The 22,008-nt window shown below is 28.9% G+C and overlaps 1 protein-coding gene across 15 annotated transcripts in view; it reads left to right on the top strand.

Annotated features, from left to right (window-relative positions):
* LOC142319274 (inactive dipeptidyl peptidase 10) overlaps positions 1–22,008 on the top strand; it is a 362,606-nt gene that overhangs the window by 10,419 nt on the left and 330,179 nt on the right. For 2 of the 15 annotated variants that reach the window (XM_075356366.1, XM_075356359.1), the window contains exon 2: positions 17,245–17,513. The exons of the other annotated variants lie outside the window; for them this stretch is intronic. The gene's annotated coding sequence lies outside the window, so the exon portion shown is untranslated. The remainder of the gene's footprint in view (positions 1–17,244; positions 17,514–22,008) is intronic. 15 annotated transcript variants of the gene reach the window in all.

Genomic DNA, 22,008 nt, shown 5'->3' with positions numbered 1-22,008 from the left:
TCAAACTTATGGTGAATTAATCATAAAAAAACCCAAAAAAACGGCTAAAATCTTACCCGTTTTATGAAACCTTAACAAAAGTCACGTTCATAAATAAACTAAATAACCGCCGTCCTTATTAGTATCGAACAAAGTTAAAAAAAATCGATTCACTCTGAATCGTTTACAAAAAATAAAAGAATAAAGTGTTAAAATAACCTGACTAACATGTATGTAAAAATGTTGAGAATAAGTATACTTATGAATTTTTTTCTGCGTTATTTTTTATTATCTCATTTTTACCGAATTTTTAAAAGGGGATATAACCTAGTATTATTGACGTCTGGATGAAAAATTATAAATTTAAGATCGAAATTAAAATATAACTAATTCGTATAGATTTATTAGTAAAACGGTAAATCGGTTGAATCTATACTTTTAATTTTAATTTTAATTCCTCTACCACGTCGTTGTGTTCATCTTGTTCCTTTTTTAACATATAAAATCATTAATAATTCATTTCAAGCTTATCTGAAAGATTTTCCTATAACTATAATAAAAAGCAATAACTTTTTAATTATATAGCCTTTGTAAATAAAATTACTGATTACAATAATACGATAAATTTTTATAAACGGCGACAATATAATTTTTTAAAGTAGTTTTGGTGTCAAGACTGTAGTTTTCTTAGATTAAAAATAACGTAAATGAAACAGAAAACTGGCGGGACTTCAACTTTTAACTGCATTAAATATGCAACTCATCATTAAACAATTTAATAGCAAACGGAGACTAATGGAAAGTTATTTTTGAGCACATATTTATGAGATGTGTTGTATAAAATAAATACTAGGGTATTAATCTTAAGTAGTATTTAAGGAAGTAGTGTCTGAAATTAATAATTAAACCGGTAAATCACTTCCGTAACTGACATAACAATTTTAATCAGAATATTCATCTCAATATTATAAAATAATAGCACATCCCAAACTTTTAGAAAAATTGAAGAGTGAAGTAGTTTTCTGCTATCTTGTTGACTGCGTCCAGTGTAGGCTATTGTTACATATCAGCAGGCTTAGCCCACAGAAATGCGAGTGATATAACTATAGTCTTTTCATAGCGGAGAACTCCAGAATAAATATCATAACTATTGCAGAATTTAATTCTGGCTGATGCAGTTTGATCAGCACTAAGATTTTACTTTAATAAACTTTACATTATACATAAATTTACATACATACATTACATCGTTACATCAGGATCGATGTAAAATCGGAGCAATAGAAAGAATTAATAAATAAAAATACCTGCAACTGACAACGGCAATGCTCGGCTCACTAAGTATAAATATAGAGTTTACTATTTAACAATTTTATTTGTGATAAAACTTAAAAAACATTAAATCCCATATGAGCTTATTTTGCTGATCATTTTTAATTATTAATTTATAAAAATAAAAACAATAAAAAAGTTCTAGAATATTTTGTTAAACCAGTAAAAATTTATAAAAATTAACATAAATTGAATTTGATGATAGATATCAGGATATCAAAAAATTAATTTAAAACTCCTCAAATATGTTTGACTCTTTGAAGAAAAAAAATTACTTTTTAAAGGTATTTAATAATTATATCCAAGAGGTTGAAAAGTAAAGATTGAGATAAAGGTTGAAAGTACTTCCTACCGGATTATATCTCATTAAAAAAAAAAAAAAAAATCATAAATATCATGCCAAGTGGTTAAAATAGTAACATTTTAGTAAGATTTAAAGAAATCCTATTTTTAAAGAAAGATGTGTACTAATTTCTAAGCCGCTGATAAAGGTTGAACATTTTTTTCGCCTCAATAACGTCTAATTTAACGTAGGAATAAAATTAAAGTCAATCGCGTGAAATTTTTGAAATGTTAAAAAAAAATCGTTAGTGATGCGGAAAATTTTTTCTTTCAAAAAATTCAATCTTTTTTGAATTTCTATGTTATTCTCGAAATAATTAGTTTAGATAAGCAAAAAAGAATACTCATACGTAAATAGAATTGTTATAAATTCCCTTTTAAAATCGCTGCAATCTCTCAATAAATCTTTTTGGATAAAATACACACAAATACTGTACTGTGTAACCACAATTTTAGTATGTCTGACGTTTAGAAACCTTAAAACATTGAAAACTATGAACAATGAAGAAAGTAGATTAACAATAAAACAACTGTGTATAAAAACTTTATTAATATATTTTAAGAAAAACAGAAATATTTTTTGTTGCTCGAACTTCAACTTGAAACATTCAATAGCCAGGCTTTGAAAATTACGGCAGAAATATGCAAAAGACAATTCATATATATTTCCAGTATTATTATACTGAATAATAATTTATTAATTTTTTTAGTTAACAATTGAGATTTGAAATTTCCCTACTCACAAATTCCTGTAACAATATACTAATTGTAGATTTTGATTAACATATATACTTTATTGTAGTTTATGTACTTTAATGACGGTCAGGGTTCATTAAAACTTTGATTTACAACTGTACTTTTCCTTTTACAAGTTAAATTTATTTATCTGGTTGTAATAAATATAATCCTAGAACATAAATATATTGTAATATCTATTCTGCTAGTACATACAGATGAATTGTATAATCCTCTGAAGAATTATCTAAACGGTAGTTTAGTAAATATAATCCTAGAACATAAATATATTGTAATATCTATTCTGCTAGTACATACAGATGAATTGTATAATCCTCTGAAGAATTATCTAAACGGTAGTTACCGGAGGCTAAACAGGAAAAAGAAAAGAAAGGAAGATGAATTGTATATACATATATATACATTGTTTATGAGATGTTAGTGTAGTTGAAAAAACGTATTTTAACTCATATCCACGCACAGACGGTGTCTTTGTAGATAATATGTACAACCAATATCTGCGTATTTAGTAACATTTCATTTGTACATTGTGAATTAAGAAAATAATATAGATTCATTCATTCATTCATTAAAAAAAGAAGAATTTATAGTTCAAAATAATTATTAAATCGTAATAATGCAAATATGTGAAGATTAATAAATGACAGAAAAATAAAACTAATAATTTTAGTATGTAATTATTTAAGTATATACTGCAGGAGGACAAAGATAACTCAAGCAGATTTAGTTAGTACTACTATTCAACTTTTACCTATTGACTTGAAAAGAGTTCTCAAAAATCGTATAATAGTACTAACTATATTCAGTAACTGTGATCTGGGATGTTTGTTATATTTAAGAATAGCTTATCGTTTTTAGAAATGAATTCTGATTTATATCAGATCGCCTATGATTTTGCATTTTTTTATAACAAAAAGGGGTATAATAATTTGTTGCTTTACACTATGCCTCAATCTTTATTGTAAAGCGCATGAGGTATACAAACTACTGTTAAAGATTCTTTCTCTAAGTGAAACGATATTCATTATGGAGCCAGCACCTGTAATGAACAGATGATTGATGTCTTCTGTAAGGCTGTATAACGCCTGCATTTCAGTGAGCTTCTCATATTAATTTACAATGGGTATATTCCCTGTAATCGAGCCGGTGAAGAAAGCAACAGGAAACCAAATCTCTGTTCACTTTCCCTAGTAAGCGTAGCATGAGATGTTTGTTATATTTACAAAGAGCTCTATCATTTTCAGGAATGATTTATGACACATGTCAGGACCCTACAACCGTTAGGATTACAGCACTTAACATGTGTTCTTTTTTTTGTTTAACCTTCGTGACTACCGTTAGGTTCTGCTTCAGAGGATGAGATGGACGACAATGTAACGTGTGAAAATACCTTGCCTAACCGGGATTCGAACCAGGGACCTTCGAATCCCGGACAGACATGGTATTTCCACACGCTATTGGATGGATTGTCATCCATCTCATCCTCTAGGGCAATACACATCAAAAATCCTTTAAATTAGGTAATATATTAAAGTCAATAAAGGAAACATAATAAAGTTTTTTATATTAGGTAAAAATCTGATGTGGACACAACATGATTTCCTTATACGCTTATTAAATTACATATACACTTTTTTTTTTCAATGAAAAGAACACAGAATTTTAATTTCATTAATGACTTCTGATATTTTTTCATACTTTTTTTTATTGTTATTATTGAATTACTATTTATCGTAATTTTTTTTACAATCAGAGGTTAATAATTTATTAATAAATCAAAACGTATATTTAAAAAAAAAAAAAAAATTAAAAAAGGAAATGAAGTCTGATATGTATCCATGTGCCTCCTTGTAAGATCCAAATATTTCATTAATTAACATTTTATTTGGCTATAACTCTGGAACCAATGAAAATAAGTACCACTTATTTATCGTTGAAAAGCTCTCAGTGAGGGCTTATTACTGCAGTAAAGAAAAAGTCCAAAATCCAAGTCTTTTGGATTTTGGGCTTTTTGGACACTTTTGGTTTAGTCGATTGAAATTAAAACGGGAGGTGCACAACTAGATCTTACAACAGTCCTAAATCCAAACTTTCAACATCCTACGGCTAATCGTTTTTGAGTTACGTGGGATATATACATACGTAGGTACAGATGTCACGCGGAAACTAGTCAAAATGAATTCAGGGATGATCAAGATCGATATTTCCATTGAAATCTGAAAACCGAGATTTTTTTGCGATCACAATACGAGTACATCCTTTACTTCGTACAAGGAAGTAAAAATATATTATTGTCTAGACACGAATAGTTCAGTCGTCTGGTTTGACTGAAATGAATATTGTTATTTTTTTTTAAAATAAATTTTTCATTTAATAAATGTAACAGTAAGAATCTTTAAGTATAAATTGACAGAAATGTCAAATCTTTCATTGTGAAATATCGGTATGTAATACATATCAGCGTCAAAAAATTATTCACCCATTTTTGTTTCCTGAAAATAGTTTTGAAGGACCACATTTAATAATATAATTTAGATGGATTAATTTACATTATAATAATAAAATATTTATATCATGAAAGTTTGACGTTGTAGATTGTTGTTTCAAACCGGAGGAATAAATTTGATTTATTGAAAATGATATAAATTTAAATATTTCGTAAGAATTTAACAGGTTTACTACCATGAGACATCAATTGATGTCTCAGCCAGTTATCCATTATTGCTATGAGACATCAAATGATGTCTCAGTGTAATGTCACACTTAAGATGCAATATTATTGTTTATTTTTAATTTTTTTTGTATCAAATTACATATTATTTTAAAGATAAAATTGTATATATTGTTGTGTTGCACGTAGCATAGAAGTTTCTCTTTAAAAATGAAATTGAATGAAATTGAATTGTTTTTTTTTTTTAAATCATCAAATGAAAGCAAAATAAACATAATTGCAAAGTGTTGTAATAAAATATGAATTAATTTTACTTGTTTATTGACAAAGTTAAGTTATATTTTAATACCAAGTACTCTTAAAAATATTAAATACAAAATTTACTTTAAAAATCTCAATTCAAATCATAATTATCGGTAAGATGTAATTTTATTACAGAAGACTTTTAGTAATTTATGTTAAAAAACGTCCAGCAATTAATAAGAAATAGTTTTCAAATAATTCTGGAGTTGTAGAATTAAAAATAAATACCATCAGTTGATAGTAAGTAAAAGATATTATTATATTTCAATTAAAATATGTTAAAAATTCTGAGACATCAATTGGTGTCTCGTTATCCACGGTAACTTTCAGACACAAATTGATGTTTAAACTTTATTTTTGAATATTTCAAAAAGTAAAGCTGCAAAGTGAAATCGGTATCAAAAATTAATAATAGGATAACAACACCTTCATTGAAATTGAAAAAAAAAATGGCAGTACTGGTGGATACTTTTAGGAAAATAAGTATAGCAGCCTTTGAAATGTTTCATTTTTTAATGTGGGAGTCAACCTGTTAATACGCAGCGAGTTACTCAAAAAGTTCATTCTCTGGACTATATAGTTATTACTGTTACTAATAGGAATACCAAGAGATTGGAATGATACGTTTATCCGAGTTTAAATAAACGTTTTTGATTTATAATACAAAAAATTAAAGTTATAAGATTAATAAACTAGAAAATTAATAAATATTCCTCAATGTAAATTTAATTCTTATCTTTTTATTACTTTAATTAGAATATGGTGTTGATGGCTATTACATTGAGAACTTTCAACATTCTAAAACACTTATCGATTGAATTCAGAAATCCGTCCATCACCCAGCTGAATGTCATTTGAAATCCAAACATTATTCCAATTTGTATTTGGCTAAACAATAAATACTGTCAAGCACGATGCTGTAAGTATGACATTCAAAACGCACAGATGTTCACAAATAGAAATAGAAGGGGAGAGTGAGTCATAGAACATTATTACTTTCTCAAACTGACTACAAATACACATCCTTAATTATTTTTAAATTATGAAACATCGCAAAGAATGTTATGCGTTATTCGAGAAGGAATGACTAACGAAAAGAGTTTCTTAAAATTAAATACATAGGAAACATTAAAAAAAAAAATTACTTTAAGTAACAGGTTCACCCAACTTCACCAGGATAAAATTATACCAGAACCTCATACACTATAATTTTAAACCTTCACAATTTTAAAATGTTTTTTGAAAAACAAAAAAACATTTTTTGTTTAAAAAAATAAACATAATGGAGCATTTTCCCCCTAATAAATACTTTATTAAATTCATAAATTAATTCGTTACTGAACTAAATCCTGTCCGAGGAAATGCACAAAAAATATTGAAATCCACGTATAATGAGCCTTTGAATTGATTTCCAAAAAAATATTTTCAACAAAAATTAAGTCTTTTTGTTACATATAACAAAAGAAATGGTTTTTCCTACGTAAACTATAAGATGGGACGATTAAAAATGATTTTTAGTAGAAGAATAACAATTTAACGATGGTTCGCTACGGTGTTTGCAAATATACACAGTACACAAATGAAATTCCTCTGTCTGTTCGGGCATCACTCTTGTATAGCTTTCCGGTTTTAATGAAACTGTCATGTTAATCTGGTATTAACCCTGATTCAAACTTTGGCTATATAGAACTGTACCAAAAAAGATTCAGGGTACGGTAGATAAGTAACGGTTTTTTCTTTTCTTTTTCGCTTTAATGGTAATTCATTAAATACAAATGAAAACATATGTTCTAAGATAAAAAAAAAAGTAAAAATAAAACCAAACAGAAAAAAACTGTTATAAAATAATGAATAAAATAATTAAAAATAATAAAGTAAAATAAACGCTGAATTCATAACTTAATATTTTCTTCATAGAATTTTAAATTTGCGTCAAAATTGTTCGATAAATTTGACATACTGGTTGCTGCTATTCTATTTACTCCAAATAGTACTATACGCCTTAAACACGGCCTACTCATGTAATACATCTAGATAATATAAAATATTTAATATGAAATAATGTGGGGAAATAACAAAAAATTTGGAAAATCAATTGGTCTGTTTTTCTTTAAAAAATATTTATTTTTAAATTAACAAATTTTATCTTTTCAATTTTTTATTACCAAACGTTTTGAATTATGATGCGCTTGATGTTCTCAAGCTGACAGTTTTTGTGTGTGTATATATATATATATATATATATATATATATATATATATGTGTGTGTGTTTTTTAGTTTTGAATTTCACAAAAATAAAAATTTTGATGATTGTAGTTATCTTGTGTTACGCCAAAAATCAGTTCAAATATTCATAACTGATAGCGGTCAAATAGACAGCAAAATAGAAAATATTAGTTGAAAACAAAACGGGCTAATTATGTTTCAAATTTATACAAAATAGAAAATTTATTGTGCATAATATAAAAACAAAACTTCAGTTATATAAACAGCGGAAAAACGTTTAACGCGAAGGGAAGAAATTACGGTTACCAGTTATTTTTTTGTGTTGAAAAAATCCTCATAGCAAATGTTGGTTTTGTATTATATGGAATATGAATAAAAAAAGGTTGTTTCTCATTATGTGTTGTGTGCAGTATTTTGTCGTATTTGTACGCATCCTAAAATTTTTGAACTTCAAACTATTTCATTTGAACTTTAGCTTTTTCTTTTGTAATCATTATGTATGAGGAATTTTTGATGTTCAGTTTAAAAAAAAATTAATATTCTCATGTGCAATCGCTCATACTACTGTATATTTATCATATTTTATATATTACCCACCTTATAGAACAGTTAACATATCTTCATAATTTCGGATGCTGTACTGACCAAATTGTTGCTCTGAAGAAATTACAAAAGACTTACATTTTTTTATAAATTGAACAGGTTTTAAAATTTCTGTTTATCATTATTATTCTCACAAGCAAGAGTTTAATGAACACTGGCGCGTCAAAGATACAGAGCTCCTGACCGGCTAGTAAACTTATAATTAATAATCTGTTAATGTACAATTTGTCATCAAAAATGTTCTGAAATGTCAATATATAAACTGGATGTATGTATCATCAATTTTGTAAAAAAAAAAAAATACAAAAAAGAATTTTTATATTTACAATTGTACATTAATGTAAGGAATGTAAAATAATGATTTCTTTTTTTTATACTTTTTTACTTTTGTTTTATGATCAAGCTGAAGACAACAAAAATAGTATTGTATTAAGTATTTTTTTACTAAATACTGCTACAATATGTATATCTAATTGTTTTTAAAAGACTGTTTAAAGAGACAAATGCATTTATAAGAAAATTTTGATGATATCAATAGTATCAGAATTACCTATTTTTCTTCTCTAAGTATTTGAAAACTCATATATTTAATGAATTAACAATCTTCATAATTCAGTAATTGGAACATTGAATACAACTAGAAATTACCCAAATTCTATGGAAATGCTGTAAAAGAGTAACAAGGGACAAGGAAACACAGCAGATTTACATTACAAATAAATTTGTTACAAATGCCTGTAACAAAATTGTTGTTACATAAAGAATTATAATTTTTAAGAAAAAGATTTTATCAATGTAGTTGAAGGGTTTTTATAAATAAAATTTTTTCTCGTATTTTAAAACTTTTCAAAATTATCTGATTTACTGAAACATTATGTGTTAATAACTACAATAAAATAACAAAATTCATAGATTTTGAAAAATTTATTGAAACAGATTGTTTAGATTTACTACAAATAGTTTTACACAGGATTTAAAAATATACATTCATTCTCATTAGTTTACTTTTTCCAAAAACATTTAAATAATTAATATCCAAAAACACAAAAGAAGTTCAGGATGGGAGCCCACCGCCCCACCCCGCTTAATCACACCCCACCGGTAATGTTATGGCTCTACCATTTCTGTTGTTCTTTTTGTTTTACTTAAATTAGTTTAACTTTCGTTTTGCTATAAATACCTCTTTATGTTATAATTCTTTCTGGTGTTTTTTTCAGTATGTAGTGCTTCTTTCTTCGGTTTAGTTTTTTCTAAATCTCTTTCTTTCTTAGGTTCTTGTATCTTTTACACTTTAGCTGCCTTTGTTCTCTTCAGTTATTTTAAAACATTTCAAATTAATTATAATTTTGTAAAAAAAAGAAAATAGTAGTAATAAAAAAAACTTCATGAGCAAATTTTAGAAAGTAGGTTAAAGAAGAATAATTGCAGGTATTTTGAACAACACTTACTTACTGATGGGGTGGCACAACACCATGAAGTTACTGATTTATGGGTGAAGCACCCATGAATTATTGACACATGTCTCTGATTGCATATTTCTTACTTCTCTCTTATATTACATTATTGTTAAACAATATTCTTTGTTATCTACTGTGCTTGAAAATTTCTGAACAGGAAAATAAAGAGAATCAACCTTTATGTTAATCAGTTACTAGTTATTTAACTGATAATTCTGCAGTTAAAATTTGTTTAAATATAGGAAACGAAGTACGGTCACCTAGTGATGCTTGTCGGATAACGCTAAGAACCGCGCAAAATACTTTTTTACTCGTACAAGGATGGGTAGTCAGTTATAACTAATATTTTTAAGATAGAGGGTTACTGTTTTGAAAGCTGCATTCTTCAGAACACTCAGAGTTTTGGGTCTGTACTGCCAAAACTGCTGCTCTGAAGAAATTACAATACAATGATATTTTTTATAAATTGAATAATCTTTCATTTTTATTTGTCATTATTATTCTCACTAGCGTGAGTTTAATGAACTCAGAGGGGTCCTGGCTAGACAAGAAAGTTGAATGAAGTGAGCCTGACCTGTTAAATATCACCTGACCGCGAAGGAAAACGCTAGTAACCATATAGTGCGGTTGAAGCCGAGACGCAGATGCTAATATATTTATATATAAGCAGGTAATTCACGAAGAATGTAATTAACTTCCTACTACTGAAAATAAAGAAAAAAATCATATAAACCTAAGTTCGGAAACGCTTCGTTAGTGAGTGTCGGCTAGCGAAGATTTCGCCCTGACTTCTGCGCCTACGGTAAAATTGAAACTAACTGTAATTCTCGGGAACCAAATGAAGGGGTAAATTTATTGATTTTTATATGAAATCTGATCTGTAAAACTGACAAAAAATAAGTCCCAGAACTTTCAGACTTTTTGAGAAATTTGTGGTAAAACAAAAGATTGGAATCGAAAAACACATTAATTTATTTTTGTGTGAGATAATTTTGTTAAACTGATAATAAGAATGCCATTTTTAAACAAAACTTGTAGAGAATTTGATTGTGATTAAAATGGTACGAATAAAGTCCACTTATATAAAAAAAAAGTGCACTTACGTACTTAGGAAAATATACAGGTGATTCAAAGAAACGGGAAATTTAAAAAAATTAAATAACGTTAATGAAAAACTTTTTTTAGAAAATGAATTTTTTTCATGTAATTGTAAAAATGTTGCCATTTTAGGATACATACATTTTAGTTTATTTTGTAAAGATGACATCTTGCAGGTGACCTCCTCTTCTACGTAAACACTCACGAAGTCTCTTCGTTAAATTGTTCATGGTTTGACGTAACATCTCAACTGGAATTTCCGCAATTGCTTCTCGGATCTTTGCCTTCAGTTCTTCCGTTGTAGCAGGTCTACTGTGGAACACTTTGCTTTTAAGGTGACCCCACAAAAAGTAATCGCAAGCTGCGAGATCAGGCGATCTGGGAGGCCATCTAATGTCACCATTTTGTGAAATGACACGTTATCCAAACAATCGGCGTACAACTGCCATCGATATTCGTGCAGTATGTGACGTTGCTCGGTCTTGTTGAAACCAGGCTGTGTTAAGAACTGGTGGAAATCTCTTTTGTTGTTCCACAACAAAGGTTTCAAGCATGGCTATGTAACGAGCCGACGTCACTGTAATCGCAAGACCGTTGTCATCCTCAAAAAAATAAGGGCCTATAACACCGTAAAATGACATAGAACACCACACGGTCACTTTCTGGCTGTGCAATGGGCGCTGGTGTAGCTGCGTAGGATTTTCTTTTGCCCAGTATCTGAAATTTTGCTTGTTAACAAATCCACTGAGGTGGAAATGCACTTCGTCTGACATCCACAGTTTGTGAACAAACTCTTCGTTATCATTTATCTTCTGAAGCATTACATTACAGAATTGTGCTCGCACAACTGCATCATTCGATTTCAGTTCCTGGACGATCTGCAACTTGTATGGATGGTATTACAAGTCATTCACTAACATTCTTCGAACACTTGAACTATGCAATTGTAAAGATGCTGAGAGACGACGGATTGACCGATGTGGACTTCGTGTGACAGTATCTTGTATAGCTTGAACATTCTGTGGTGTACGGACGGTTCACTCACGGCCTGGAGGTTTCTTTTTCATTGCCGAACCAGTTTCCTCAAGATTAGATATCCATGTTTTAATTGCATGTGCTGATGGAACACGGTCGTGCCGTCCCAGATTAAAATGACGGCAAAATTCTCTACGCGCTCCCTCCACACTGTCATTGTTTTTGTAAAACGCTTTGATAGCAAATGCACGTTGCGCACCACTCCAAGGATCCATGTCAACTAAATAGCAGGTTAGGTTAGAGAGGCTGGCGCCACTTATCAAGTGGTACCAATCGCCCACGGCTACCAACACAACTTTCAAAATTTCCTTTTCTTTGAATCACCCTGTATTACTATTTGATAGAGGAAGATCCTGTGTACTAACTTTCACTCAGTAAACTTAGTTGAGAATATTTTTAAAAGAACATTTTACAAAAATTAAAGATTTATAAAATTGATTACGTATACGACTTATTATTACTTAATAATGTACATTATTTATCACTTACATATTTAGTATTGGATTGTTCTAGGGTAATAATGTATTGTTTGACATCATTCAGAGGTTCAGAGTATTTTCATGAGAAATTTCCAAAAAGTTGGTTGAAAAATTAACCATAAAATGTTTTAAATGTAAAGAATAAATTTTAAGGGAAAAATACTATCGTAGTCTTAGTCTCCTCTCAGAAAGGTGGATTTCTCGTCTTTTGCTTTGTTGATCGGTTTTTTCCACAGGTGCTTTATTTTTGCAGGGCAAATAATAAATATTAAAAATAAAAATATATAAAATAGTAATATTTTAAATAAATAAAGCGTTTGAATATTTCAGAGTTATTCAATTTAAATTACTTTTTCATATTTAAAATTTACAAAAATTCTACTCACGGTTTATTTATTTATAACAAAATCAATAAAATAAAATAAAAAATTTAAATAAAACCACAAAAATAATTACAAAAAAGAAAGAACATAAAAGCCTCCCCACTTCCGAAAGTTTCATTTTTATAATGTTTTCTAGTTTTAGACTGTTTCAACCTATCGTTGTATATTACTTCAAATTTTTTCTGTAAATATAATGTTATAAAGAAGGAAATTTTTTACATTCCTTTTAAAAAAATCTAAGTAAATTTTAGAATGTTTTAAAAACTATATTTTTAATCAAGAAGTCCAATATTTGAGTTTTTTTTTACATTTATTTTTTTATTTATTACACTAAGATATATTTTAGTTCAGGATTAAACTTTTCATGAACATTTACTATTTAATTATTCTTATAGTTTAATTTCTACACAGTTAGTCAAGAAAATAAATGAATATAATCATTAATTTATTCAACATATTAATTATCTTAATACAATATTAATAAGATCGAAGAGTTTAATAACACTTTTCAACGTTGCATTTTTATAGCCAGAAAAAGAAAGCAGGAATATTAGAGGCTTAGGATAGTAACAAATAAAGTGAGCTTAGATCCTATTTTGAAGTAATTTTATAAAAAAAAAATTAACATCATTGTCGAATTTTTTGAAAGTTTTATCATCTTTACATCTTACTTACACTTTCAATCCATTCTACTTTTATCTACACTGTTAATAATTTAATTGTTCAAAATGAAAGGGATTAGTTAGTACAATGAACTATTAAGTTAGTCTGATGCGGGTGCCAAATGTCCGATGACAACAGAAGTTTGATAGTTTTAATTCTTATATGACTGCTGACAAGCTGCTGGCAATAAATATTAACGAGAAGTCATTTATATTTGTATTGCTTTTGTGTCCTCGGTTTAATTATATATTTACAGATGCACTATTTTGTTCAGAACAGGTGTTACACGTCTGAGATGTCGCTCAGCATACTCTCATAACATCAAATGTTCTAAAGATTTTCCTAACCTTTTATTGAAAATTAAAATTGGACGAAAAATAAATCTATTTATTATTAGTTAAAAAGGTAGCATGCATAAATAATGTCATGTATTATTTTTAGATAAACAAAACATATAAAAAATGTAATATCAATCTCTTAAAATTTATTACGGTACAACATAAAGTGTTATTTATTTTTCATTCCCTCCTCCATGTCGGAAATGGTAAAAAAGTTTTTCAGTTCACATATATTATTTATTTCCATTGCTCGGATCATGAGTAATAAAAAATTAGTATCTTTCTAAGTTTATTATTACGCCGAACCATTCGGTCGTTTACACAACATAATTCCCTGAAATTATAAAAAACTTTTATATAGAATAATTTATTAATATCTCGGTTGTGTTGAAACATTAGGAAGATTCATCCAAATTTATTGGGTTTAAATATAAGTAGTTTCTTGTTTTTTTTTTCGAGGGAATCTATGCAAATATATATCAAGGCGAATTTTTTAAAAGTTTTTTCTTAGTTACAAAAAAACTTTCTTAACTATTGTATGCAGCTGTGTAAATAATTTCGCAAATTACAAGGTCTATTCTACGAACAAGTATTCTGAATTAAAAGATCCCTCCGTATTATTACATTTGAGTGTAAAATGAAAAAAGTTCATCGTACGTAAAAAAAGAAGAATTGTGAACTAAAAAAAAATATATGTATATTTGTGTGATCATTATATTTCAATCAATACAATTTTTTTTTTTTAGATTAATAGCCGGTTTACGCTTTACCGACTACCCTGGTAAAAGGTAACTGGTTCTTGGAAATTTAATATAGAGTAATGATTAATTATTTTATTATTACAATAATCAACTTGTGATTCATTAAATAATTAAGGTTCCTTTTGAACACCCGATCGTAAACCTAAGGCTACCATGTTTAATTAGTTTTATCAACAAAAAAGAACGATTAGATTTATTAACAAAATTAAATTATAAACAATTTTTTTTTAAATATAGAGGAAAATTAACATATTGAAATCAAAACTTTAAAATTATTCTTACTCGTAATTTAAGTATTCACATTTACAGGCTAAAGGATACTATATCTATTTAAATTTTGTTTTTTAAAAAAAAATATGGATGAATAGAGATATAAAGTAATTACAACCGAATTTGAGCTGAGGTTGTCTGGAATAGAGAAAAATAATATACTTTTTAATAATTATTTTTTTAATAAATTCAAATTTTCTATGCAAATGTGACGATTTTTTTAATAAATATTCCACTGATTTTATCTAGAAAAAAGTTATTCCGGGCTCATCTGAAAAAATTCCTGTAGAAAGCAAAAGCAAAATCATTGCTAAATCGGTGCATTTGTCATGAATATGACTTGGAACATAATTAAAATCAAAGTAAGTACTTCCTTTTTTTCAGTCAGTTAAAGTAAGGAATTAATGATAATAGTACCTCCGAAAACCCGGTATATATACTTTTAAAATTAATTTGAATGTCATTAAAAAGTTAAGGCAGTGTTGAAGAATATTTACAAATGTTTGTTTTTTCGCGTGTTTCAGAGTGAGAATTCATTATGAAAATAATCAATATATTTTTTTTTAGTGAAGTAAACAATACGTATATATAAATATCTATTATATACAATTTATCTCAAATGATATCTTATTTCAAATATTAGACATACATTGTATGTTGAAAATATCATCATCCATGTCTATTTTAATTCAAATTGAGAATGAGCTTGAAACATTTTTTTCTTTTTAAATGGTTTTAATTTGTCAGTCTTTCTTAATAAAGTGGTAATATCTTAATATCATCCATCAATCTCTTTCGGGTATGAATTTGGAAAAGCAACAGGATTAGGGCGGTTGCAGTTATATTTTTTTTAAATGTATTTTTGTTCAAATATCATTTTGGCGTTTGCATTAAACAATTAAAATTTTTTTTTAAGATTGTAAGATACAAAACGTTTGTCGACATTTCGTCCGAGCAACTACTGTAACTAATTTTTCGAATTATTTTAGGTATAACTCGTATAATTTAGATACAATTACAATATAAATATTTAATTAATAAATACTCGTACAAAAATAAAGAAAATATTCCGTAATAGCAAATACAAATATGAATAATAATTAAAATAATAGTTTTAATTTTAAAACTATACGGCAAAGATTATTTTATATCTTTTCAATTATTTTGTTTAACATTCTATAAATATGTTTTATTTAAATAAAAATCATGCTTTTATAGTGACAACAAAGTGATAAAGTATCTTTACAAAACTACACTTTAATATTAACATTGGCTTGTTTGTTTATATCCATCAGCGAGTAAATGTGTCTGTGTGTGAATATCAGTTTTTGTAGACGGTGTAAATATTTGCGGAATAGCAGTGAAGAAAATCCATCTCCGGTCTGGCAGCAACTTCTACACTATATTTTAAACTAATGCTAGAAAACTACGTTATTCTAACCGTTTACCGTGTATATTCAACACAATTCACTTCATTTTTTAATACTATGACATATATGTACGATGGAATTTAAATAAGTATCATACAAAATTTCCGGCTATAGTGGCCCATGTTGAATATAATACCTGATAATATTTCCATTTTCCATTTCCATTTTGCGAATTCAAGATAAAATGACTTGAAATATATTTTTTTTTTAGAAATAAAAATCAAAAATGTGCCTTTTTATTAGGTACACCGTGAAACGTTGAATTGATAAAAGAATCACCGATAAATTACTTCATTAAAAATTTAAATAACTGTATTGCAGTAGAAACTCGTCCATTAAAAATAACTACAATAAAATAGAAGTGGGTTTTCGTAAAATTTGAAAAATGTTGACCGGTTGGTTTGATGGTCTTTCTTACACTGGAATTAAATTCCAGGCGGTTGATTGCTTCTTCGAAATTCACCAAAATAAGTGTCAAAGAGAAAATGATAAAAATATATTTCTAAACGAGATAGAGTCGGTGTTTTAGGTGATTATTGGAAATGTTATTAATTTAAGTCTGAATAACAAAAAATTAATTAATCTTTGAGTTTTTTAATTAATGAATATTTTATTTATTTTAAAACTTCAAAATGGCTACTCTGAATACCGTGTTATTGTACAACCTGCAAGTTCTAAAATATTTCTAGGCTATCATTGAACAGTTTCTTCATCTTTAAAACCAACAGTAGAAAGACACTGTTCAAACACGTAAAACTTAAGGACTGTACGTCTAATAGTCGCTTGCTAGTAAGGGTTAATTAGCGTATAAAAAAAGTCACTATTTTTTTAAAATTATCCAAGTAAGTTATTTATTTATTTTTTTCCATGTTGCGTTAATTGTATTATAAAATAAAACTCTATTTAAATATTGTACAATGAAAGGTAAGACATGTTTTCTCACCTTGGTTTATTTATTATTATTATTTCTTACTTTAACTGGTTCATTTTGCCATACTATATAACTTATATGTACACAAAAAATTAAAAACCATCATGTAAGAGTAATAATAATAAAATTCTCAAAAATTGTACATAGGATCCAATTACTCATACGTTCTTTCTTTTTCCTGTTTAGCCTCCGGGAATTACCATTCAGGTATTACTTCGAGGATGAATAAGATGATATCTATGAGTGTAAATGAAGTGTAGCCTTCTACAGTCTCAGTTCGACCATTCATGAGATGTGTGGTTAATTGAAATCCAACCACCAAAGAACACCGGTATCCACGATCTAGTATTCAAATCCGTATAAAATTAACTGCCTTTACTAGGACTTGAATGCTGGAACTCTCGACTTCCAAATCATCTGATTTGAAAAGATGCGTTCATCACTAGATCAACTCGGTGGGTTCCAATTATTCATACTGTACGTAGGTATATCTGTTAAGAATAAATGACTAGATAGATAATAATGCTCAAAAACTATTACAACTACACGAAACCTAAAATTTTTTTAAAAATCAGTAATTGTAAAGGTGAACCAATATAATATTTTAGTTCTGTAATTTTTTGCTAAAATCAGAAGTGTAAATTTTAAATTTATTTTTATAAAAATTAATAAAAAACCCCAAAAACGAAGACATACATTCCTGTATGGTAAGGAAAACAATAAAATTATTTCAAAAATAAATCGGGAGGAAATAACGTAAATATAAATAAATAAAAAAAAGTAAATATAAACTCATACAGAAATATTAATAAATAAAATTCAAAATTTTAATGTTCAGTTATGATTAAATTACAGATACATTTTTTATGCTTACGAAAATTTGTGTTATGCTATTTATTAGCCATTATAGACTAAAAGAGATTGTGTAATGTTTTGCTTCGACAACCTAAATTACAAATCTGTTCTTCGAAAAGCTGGGTCTTTAGTTGTACAGATTTCGAGCCAAGTGGGAATAGTCAAGCTGTTTTTTTTGTTAAACATAGTCATTGGGTTAAAAATTAAATTATGAACTGGATCGTTCCTCATAAACTGATCATAGAATTCTTAAGCAATATTGGTATAGAAAAAATGTTTCTAATTTCATAAAAATGATCAATGAATAAACAGACTGTATTAATTTAAATGATTTTTTAAAGTAATCTGTGATAAAAAAATATGTTTATATATTTATATACGTAGAACACGTTTTTCAGGTATAAAATATTTTCATTGTTTACTGTACATATTATTAGAAAGAAACATTAAGTTATAATAACAAGTATAAAACAAACTTTATGGTATGAATTCCAGTACGTAGTCTTATTTAAAGATTTAAAAACAGATTTACAAATAAAACTGGTGAACAATAAAGAATTTATCATTTTAATTTAGAGGAATTTTAATAAAAGGAGAAAATAAACATTAAAAATATAAACTCAGAAATAAATGAAATTTTATACAAATTCCTTAGTTTATGAGACTATAAAATTCCGTGTAAGAAAATAATTGTAAAATAAGGAAGAAATTCCTTCTACATTCATAAATGGGGAATTTTTTCATTCATCTTTCTTAAAAAAATAAACTTATAAGACTTATTTAAAATTTGTATTATAATACTGTAGAGAAAATGAAACTAAAGAAAATATTAAATCTGTTATTATGACCTTGATAAAACGCTAATGAACTTGTTTTGTTGATCATAAAAATATTATTGTTTACTCTATTAGGATTCAATAGAGGAATACTGGAAATAAATTCATGACATGCAGAATACAAGTCATAGGTTTATTCTACTAAATACACGAGTCATTATAATGCCGTATTCTAGCTGTTGGCAGGACCCTGGGACCACTGTTTCTCTATCTGTTTCTGTCCCGTGCTTTTCTTTTCGTCTCATCGTATCTCATTACCCTTTCTATCATTTACTAACCTCAACTTCTTCCTTTCTCTACTTTTTCACCTTCAACGGAGCCTTCAAGAAAAGTATTTTTTTTTCTTGATTTTTTACGGGCATCGACTACTAAGGTCAATAGCCGTCGTCACGTTCTTAGAAAGAAATTAGTATCACCATCAGGATCGTCATATGTAAGGGTGAAAGGGCTCTTACATTTTATTTAAAAGCACAAACTACACAGAACATTAAAACACAAATAACAAAGACAAGCACAGCAATTACGGGGTGTAAAGGGCCCCGATATTAAAATTTGAGATAAGGTTCCCAAAAAACCATGAAATTAAAAATACAAGTTATCAATACAAGTTATCTTCTTCTACCTGTCTCGATTATTTGTTAATTTTAGCACCCTCGGGGCGACCAGAACCGCCGTTAAGCAGAATATCAGTCGCGCCAGGATGCCGTGGCAGTTGACTCTCCATATAAACACGCTACAAGCATGCATTGTGCCCACCCATAGCCTCGCGCTCTCAGTCCACCCTTGAGGATCCCCCATGCCATCATTGGACACACCCCGACTCACTGCTCTTGAATGCGGACAAGCCAGGGTGGCCTAGGCAAGTGGGCTACCTCCCGTCACTATACGTGCCACGCTTCGAGACTACCATATATGGATGAAACTACCTCTTAGAGACTCTTTAACACAGCTTTAAAATTTCCATTTTTATAGACTTTTATGAAGTCCACTGGAGTGTAAATATGCAACTATATTTCTTTCATTTCCATTAGCTAAATCAGCAGTAATATCATTTCTTAGACGGAACCTCTTTCTGAGGTCCTCATGTATTGTACACATTTCTATTAGATGCTTAATCGTAAGTGTTTTATTGCAAACACCGCACATTGGTCTCTCATCGCCGGTTAACAAATATGAATTTGTTAATCGCGTGTGACCGATTTTACGTCTGGTCACAGCTACTTGTTCTCGGCGAGTCAACTTCACGTCGCTTTTCCATTTATATGGAGAAGTTTTTACTGAGTTTAATTTTGTATTTAAACTCCTCCATTCAGTATTCCACTTGTTTTTTACTACGTTAGTTAGTCAATTTTTAACATCTGCCACTCTTATAGGAAATGCATCAAAATCATCACAGACTGTTGCCTTTCTGGCTGCTTCGTCTGCGCTCTCATTACCTGTAATACCAGCATGCCCTGGAGTCCATACAAATATGCATCGCTGTCCTCGTTGATTTAAAACGTATAAAAAGGACAGGATGTTTGAAATAAAGACATCCTTAATGTTTTTGTTCCGAATTGCAACAAGTGCACTAAGAGAATCGGAACAAATTAGCACTCTCTCTTCGCAATAATGTTCTGTGAAGCGAAGAGCTTGCTGAATAGCAGTAAGTTCTGCCGTATAAACACTGGCTATATCTGGCAGTTTCCAACAATGGGCTTCTCCATTTACAAATATGGAGCATCCAACAGCATGTTCATTTTTGGAGCCGTCAGTATAAATTCTGATATGTTCTTCATAGTTACTGACGGTGGCTAAAAATTCCTGTTGGATGATCACTGCTGGCTTCTTTTTTATTTCTCCCTGAGAGAGATCCAACCTTGTATTTACCGCCGGCAAGAGCCATGGTGGTATTTCTCTCGTGGAAATTGCTACTGTCTCAGGAATAGCAATTTCGTGTTTTCTTCTTAATTCGTGATACCTAATTCCGGATGGTCTGGAATAGGTACCACGACGTTCGTATAATGCAGCCATAGAATGATTCGTAAAAAGTTTGTGATTTATATGGGCAGGAAAACCCCATACGTTTGCTGCATATCTTAGTAAAAGGATCTCTCTTCTATAATGTAGTGGCATTATTCCGGCTTCGGACATTAGACTAGTCGCCGGACTTGTGTGGAAAGCGCCTGTCGCATATCTACCGTATTTATTATTCCTTTTCCTCTAATTATATGCGCGATCCAGTTTCCTTTTCTCCTTTTGATAGTCGCCAATATTTTAATTTATTCTACTTGATACTTCTATGTTACTTACTCCGTCCACCCATTTTATCTTCTCCATATCCACATCTAAAAAACCTCAATCCTATGTTTTTCCTTTTTTCTCAGCATCCATGTTTCACTATCGTACACAAGTATACTTCAAATATTTTACCAATATCTTACTCAGCTTCAGATCTATGTTGCTGCAGAGTAGGTTTTCTTTCCAAATTGGACTTCCTTTGCTATTGCAATTCTTGTCTTAATCTCTTCTTTACTCCTTCAATGCTTTAGTTAGTGCTATCTCGAGATACAGGACAATCTCTATGTCCATCAATCTCTGTATCTGTAAAAATACAGATATCTCGAGATGTCTGTATCTTTCTACTTGTTCAATTTTTCCTTCTGCTTTTACAACATCCATATCTTCCCTCCCATTCAACTTCTCACTTTTATTTTCATCCCGTATTTCTTCATGCCTATTTCTAATACATGAGTAACATTCAAATACACGAGTAACGTGTAAAATTACACGAGTAACTGCTTTAAAATTAAAACAGTTAATTCATTTAATGTTCTACTATATAAGTTTTCATATGGAACTAAACCTTTCTCCATGCATGTCTCTATTTCTCCCCAGCTCTTCAATTTCACGTAACTGCCTTCAACTTTAATGTTGCCCATCATTTGCAGTTCCTCAAACGCGTCCCATAGTACTTATGATCTATCTTCAGTTTAAGTCCAGTCCAACTAAATTAATTATCAATTAAAAAATAATGTTTCGCTCCACGATAATAGTTTTCAAGTTAATTAATAATTTTTTTTTTTTTTTAATGTTAGACAGTCCCGCACACGTCACGAACTAATATTTCAGGGTACATTTAAAAAAAATAAAACCATTCAAAAAATTCATACGTGTTTAAAATCAAATTAATTTTTAAAAATCAACTTACAATACAAACTTAAAATTACACTTTAATAGTTTATAAATTGGATTAATTACTGTACAAGAAAAAATAAAT

The sequence above is a fragment of the Lycorma delicatula genome, chromosome 2, assembly GCF_047948215.1.
Source record: "Lycorma delicatula isolate Av1 chromosome 2, ASM4794821v1, whole genome shotgun sequence".
NCBI classification, from domain to species: domain Eukaryota; kingdom Metazoa; phylum Arthropoda; class Insecta; order Hemiptera; family Fulgoridae; genus Lycorma; species Lycorma delicatula.
This window is presented reverse-complemented; position numbering and strand designations above follow the sequence as displayed.